Source organism: Chiloscyllium plagiosum, chromosome 1 (genome assembly GCF_004010195.1).
Source record: "Chiloscyllium plagiosum isolate BGI_BamShark_2017 chromosome 1, ASM401019v2, whole genome shotgun sequence".
NCBI lineage: Eukaryota > Metazoa > Chordata > Chondrichthyes > Orectolobiformes > Hemiscylliidae > Chiloscyllium > Chiloscyllium plagiosum.
In genome coordinates this window covers 29,100,348-29,106,385 of record NC_057710.1, presented here as the reverse complement: position 1 = coordinate 29,106,385, position 6,038 = coordinate 29,100,348, and positions in this window count along the sequence as shown.

Below are 6,038 nucleotides of genomic sequence, written 5' to 3'. Positions count from 1 at the left end.
CTTCTACTCGCTGGAAAAAAGGCGTGGCACCCGTCAGCAGCTCCTTGTGCTGCTGGCCGATGACGGGTCCCTCATCTCGGATCCGGAGGGCATCAGGGCCCACGTCCGAAACTATTACACAGCTCTGTTCTCTCCGGATCCGTCCAGCGAGGATGCTCGCAGAGTTCTGTGGGAGGCCCTGCCGCAGCTCAGCCCGGAGGACGCCGGAAGGCTCGACCCTCCCTTCACTTTAGAGGAGCTGACCGGCGCCCTCGACCGGCTCTCGAGGGGCAAAACCCCGGGGCTGGACGGGCTGACTGTGGAGTACTTCAGGGCGCTCTGAGACGTCCTGGGGAGGGACTACGTACAGGTCCTGGGGGAGTGTCTAAATGCCGGACAGCTGCCCCCTTCTTGGCGCAGGGCGGTCATCGTTCTGCTGCCAAAGAAGGGGGACCTTTGTTCTTTAAAGAACTGGCGTCCGGTCTCCCTCCTCAGCACGGATTACAAAATCTTCGCCAGGGTGTTGTCTTCTCGCCTGGCCTCCGTGCTGGCCCACATGATTCACCCGAACCAGTCCTACACGGTCCCGGGCAGGAGGATACACGACAACGTCCACCTGGTCCGGTACCTGATCCATTTCTGTCGATGGGCTGGTCTGCCGAGTGCCTTCCTGTCTCTCGACCAGGAGAAGGCGTTCGACAGGGTGGATCACAAGTACCTGCTTGGGACTCTGCGGGCATTTGGGTTCGGGACGCAGTTCGTCGCTCGGATCCGACTTTTGTACGCTGCCGCAGAGTGTCTGGTTAAAGTTAACGGGTCCCTGACGGCGCCCCTTCGCTTCGGGAGAGGAGTGCGTCAAGGCTGCCCCCTGTCCGGCCAGCTGTATTCCCTGTGCGTGGAGCCTTTCCTGCGCCTCTTGCGGAGGAGGTTGTCGGGGCTGGTTCTGCGCGGGCGCGGGCACGGGGGTGGTCCCCTTGGCCTACGCCGACGACGTGCTCCTCACTTTCACCGACCCGGCTGACCTGGGGAGGATGCGCGAGTGCCAGGCCGTGTACTCGGCAGCGTTTTCCGCCAGGATCAACTGGGCCAAATGTTCCGGACTACTGGTCGACCCGTGGCGGGTGGACTCTCTGCCGGAGGAGTTACGGGGGTTCAGCTGGAGTACCACCCATCTCCTCTACCTGGGGGTCTACCTCAGCCCGGCTGAGGAATCCTGGCCGGCCAACTGGCAGAAGCTGAAGGCCAAAGTCTCGGCTCGCCTAGGTCGCTGGACAGGACTGCTCCGAGTGCTATCTTACAGGAGTCGAGTGCTGGTCATAAACCAGCTGGTGGCCGCCATGCTGTGGTACCGGCTGGTCACTTTGGTCCCTCCTCCTGGCTTTGTCGCTGACATCCAGAGAACGTTGGTCGACTTCTTCTGGTGCAAAAAGATGCACTGGGTCGCCGCGCAGGTTCGAAGTCTCCCTATTGAGGAGGGCGGTCAGTCGCTGGTGTGTGTCCGCACCCAGTCGCTACGTTCTGCCTTCAGACCTTGCGGCGATACCTTTACGTCGAGCCTCCTCCTAGGTGGTGCGCCCTGGCGACGTATTTTTTTCCGCCAGGTGCGTAACCTCAACTATGACACGCAGCTCCTGTTCGTTGACCGTGACGGTTTGGAGGTCGCCCTCAAGACGCTGCCTGTCTTTTACCAGGACCTGATCACTGTCTGGAACATGGTCGAATCTCGTCGTGCCTACCCTCCGGCTGGAGTAGCGGCTGTCATCAGGGAGCCGTTGCTCAGGAATCCGCACCTCCGTACTCGCGGGTTCGAGTGGCTGTCGGAGGGGAGGGCCGCGGCGGCGAGGGTGACCAGGGTCGGGGACGTGCTGCGTGCCAGGGCCCTGGGCTGGACGCTGCCGCAGGACATAGCAGGCAGGGCAGCGGTAGACGTCCAGTACGTGGCCACTGCCATCCGACGCCTCAAAACGGCGGTGCTCGGACCCGACGTAGTGCACCAGTTGGAGGACGCTCAGGTGTGCGGTGGGATCCCGTCCGCGCTCACCCCAGCCCGGACGGAATTTCACATTGGCCCTAAGGTCCCGTACTTCCTGCGGGAACCTGAGCCGCCTCCGAAATTTTAATTTTGTCCCTTTTTAAGGACTTAAAAGGCGGGACCTGTATCGACTGCTGCTGTACACCGTCCACCTCTTCTCCCTTATCCACCGTCCGGACACGCCTTGGCGGTGGGGATCCCCAGTGGAGGGCTCTCTACGCTGGAGTCCTCCCCCTTCCTCTCGGGGATCTGGGGTGGAGGGTGCTGCACGCAGCAGTCCCCTGCAACCGCAGATTGCGGTGGTTCACGGACTCCCAGCCCAACTGCTTGTTCTGTGGCGCTGTGGAGTCCATGGACCACGTGTATATTGGGTGTGGGCGTTTGCACTCCCTTTTTGATTTTCTTAAAAACCTCTTCCTCTGCTTTTGGTTGCACTTGATCCTGATCTTTGGGCACCCAGTACGGAGGAGGGAGGGCAAGTCTGAAGACCTCCTCGTGGGTCTGCTCCTGGGCCTGACTAAACTGGCCATCAACAGGTCGAGGCAGCGGGCTGTGGAGGGGGTTGTTAGGGCCGACAGCCTGCCCCTCTTCCGCGGTTACGTTAGAGCCCGGGTGTCCTTGGATAAGGAGCATACGGTGTCCACCAACACCCTGGAGTTGTTCAGGGAGAGGTGGGCACCGCAGGGAGTGGAGTGCATTATTTCCCCCTCCAACTCTATTTTGATTTAGTCCCTACCCTCCCCTTCACTATTTGATCACACAGCATAGCCCTTTGATGTGAAGGGCAGTGCTTGTCACTGGCCACTCGGGTGTTTCCTTTCTTCCTGGTTGGGGAACTTGAATAAAGATTCGTACACCTTGTGTCTCTGTGTCTCACACCTGCACACACACAACATGGGTGCTGGGCTAAAAATAAGCACTAGTGCAGTTAGGCGGGAGTGTGGGGGTTTAAAGAAAAATAAACAAAAGAGGAGTGTCGGACATCCTAAGAAAAAAAAATAAACAGGAGTGTCATAGGTTCTGTTCACTCTGCGAGCTGGCTCTGAGGACGCTGGATCAGTGTCAAGGACCCTCCACCTGTAAATAAAGGGAGGGGCTAGGTGATGGGGTGCTGGCCTCTGTGCTGTTATTTCTATGTAGTTTTTAAAGTGTAATTGCTGTCGCCATGTAGAAAATGCTGCAGCCAAGTTAGACCAATTAAACTCCCACAAACAGTGATGTGATAACTATTTCCAGTAATATGTTTAATGGCTGCCACAGGATTGTATTTATGGCAAAGATAGAGATCACATGACTGTAGCAGTTAGGTCGTCCACTTTGTACAAACGCATTTCTCTAAATATTCCCTTTTTCAATAAAAATGGATGCATTGCAATTTGCAGCAAAAAATTATGCAATTTATTCAATATCAATGGTCAACAAAAAAAAATCTTAACAAAACTGTGTATTAATTCTGGTGAGCATTATTTTTGTCAGTCTCTGCTCATCCATTGATTACATTAATGTTAAATTGTCCATGAATCTAATGGTACATATGCATGTTGTAGTTGACTCTATGTGGGGTATCCGCTTGTTCCTAGAGCAATGATCTTTCCTAATGCATGTTACTAACTAATGGAAATCTTGTCTCGCTGTTAAACACTTGGTTGGAAAGTTAGATGTTTTGCACTCAACTTCAAGAGGTTTCTCACTGGCTATCTCATATGGCTGTCCCAACTTTCTCACCAACATCTACCTCGTTCAGGGGCTGGGAAGATTCTACATAAAGTCCCAGTTAGAACTGAACCTGTATTGCATAATGGTTCACCATAATGTGCTTGCTTTGATACTCTTACCTCTGTTTGTAAAATCCAGAATTCACATATTGTTTAAATCATTTTATAAACCCGCACCGATTAGAGCCTGCATCCCTTTTAGATTTCAGACCTTTATTTTGTATTATCCAACCTCTTCTGTCAGGCAGAAGATACAAAAGCTTAAAACACACGTACCAATAGATTCAAGAACAGCTTCTTCCCTGCTGTTATTAGACTTCTGAATGGACCTTTCAAATTTTAAATTTAATGTTGACCTCACTCTTTATATATCTTCTCTGCAGCCATAACATTGCAGTCCCTACTATGTCCTATTACCTGAATGCACTTTGTATGATACGATCTGCCTTTACTGCACACAAAACAAACCTTTTCACTGTACCTAGGTACACATGACAATAATAAACCAAATCAAATCTTCCAACCAAAATATATCACTCACACATCTCATTTGTAGATGCCAGTATGGGACTGTGGTGTACAAAGTTAAAAATCATACTACACCAGGTTATAGTCCAACAGGTTTATTTGGAAGCACTAGCTTTCGGAGCGCCGCTCCTTCATCAGGTGGTTGTGGAGTATAAGATCGTAAGACACAGGATTTATAGCAAAAGTTTACAGTGTAATGTAACTGAAATTATATAAAGGATTGTTTGTTAAGTCTCTCATCTTTTAGAATGAACATGTTGGTTTCAATTCTTTCATATGTAAATCACAGAACTTTTTTAAAGTTACATTCTCAAGTGAACTTTAACAATTGGTGTCATGTCAGCCCAGGTAATGCATTTGAGGTGTTAAGTGCCCTGTGTAAGACTGTCTGTCTGTGTCTAAATCATTTTATTCTTTAAAGAGTCTGTGATGTTAGTACTTTTCTCTGGGGGTCTCCTCTGTTCACCCAATCTTCCAGTAAACTCTAAACTCAGAAAATCAAAATAACAAACTGGAGATCTGAAGTAGAAATAGGAAGTGTTGGCAATATTCGATGGGTTTGATAACATTTGCAGGGAGAGGAACACAGTTAATGTTTCAAGCATTAAATCTGTTTCACTCTTTACAGATATTGCCAGACCTGTGAAGCATTTCCAACACATTCTGCTTCTGTTCACCACTACTCTGTGTTTCCCATCACTTCATGCTACTGCAGCCCATGCTACTGATGTCCCTTTCACTCTTTTAGTGACAACTTTGTTAGAAAGCCCATGATGCAATACTTTATCAAATGCCTTTTGGAAGTCAATGGATACCGTAAGTGCATTACCCTCATTGACATATTGATACCTCATCAGAAAACTCAATCAAGTTAAACATGAGTTGTCTTTAATAATACATGCTAGCTTTTCTTAATTAATCCACAAGTTGACTATAGACTTCTTTTTAGATTATTATTTCTAAACGCTTTCCCAACACCAAGATTAAACTGACTGACCGAGCCTGGACTTATTTTTAGATCCTTTTTTGAAGCAGGATATTTGAAATTCTCAGTCCTCAGGGACTATCTCTGTATCTAAGTCAGATTTGGAAGATTACAACTTTATTATTTCCATCCTTACCATTCCTTCAATTGCATTCTATCTGGTTCTGGCAGTTTATCAACTTTATACATTGGAAGCTATGGGAATAGCTGCCTTTAATCAATTTCTAGCCCATTCACTACCTTAACAATGACTTCATTCACTCGGACATTGGTGCCATCTTTAGCAGCAACTTTAGTTCCTTAATATTTATAAATCAGGTCAGACCATTGGCATATTTGGATGTAATATTCATGTTCTTGCACTTACGAATAAAGCAACTGGCAGGAGATCAATGAGTGAAAAGCAATAACTCAACTATTTGAGATAAAGTGATACGTCATACAAGTTTAAGTCTTTTAATGGCTTTGTAAAGGAGGAGGCACAAAGAGGATTAATTTTTTTTGTCAAATACATAATTATCACTGTGTAATTCAGAAATGTGATCCAGAAGATTGAATAATGCTTCCTAATAATTCCATTGTGAGAATAGGAATTAGCCTGACTGAGGTGACTTGGTTGAAATCTCTCTGAAATTTCCCAGGAAAAGATGGCTCAGTGGTTAGCACTGCTGCCTCATAGCACCCGGGACACAGGGTAGAATTGAACCTATGTCCCTGGTGCTGTGAGGCGTTTGCATGTTCTTCTCGTGTCTGCGTGGGTTTCCTCCCACAATCCAAAGATTGTCAGGTTAGGTGGATT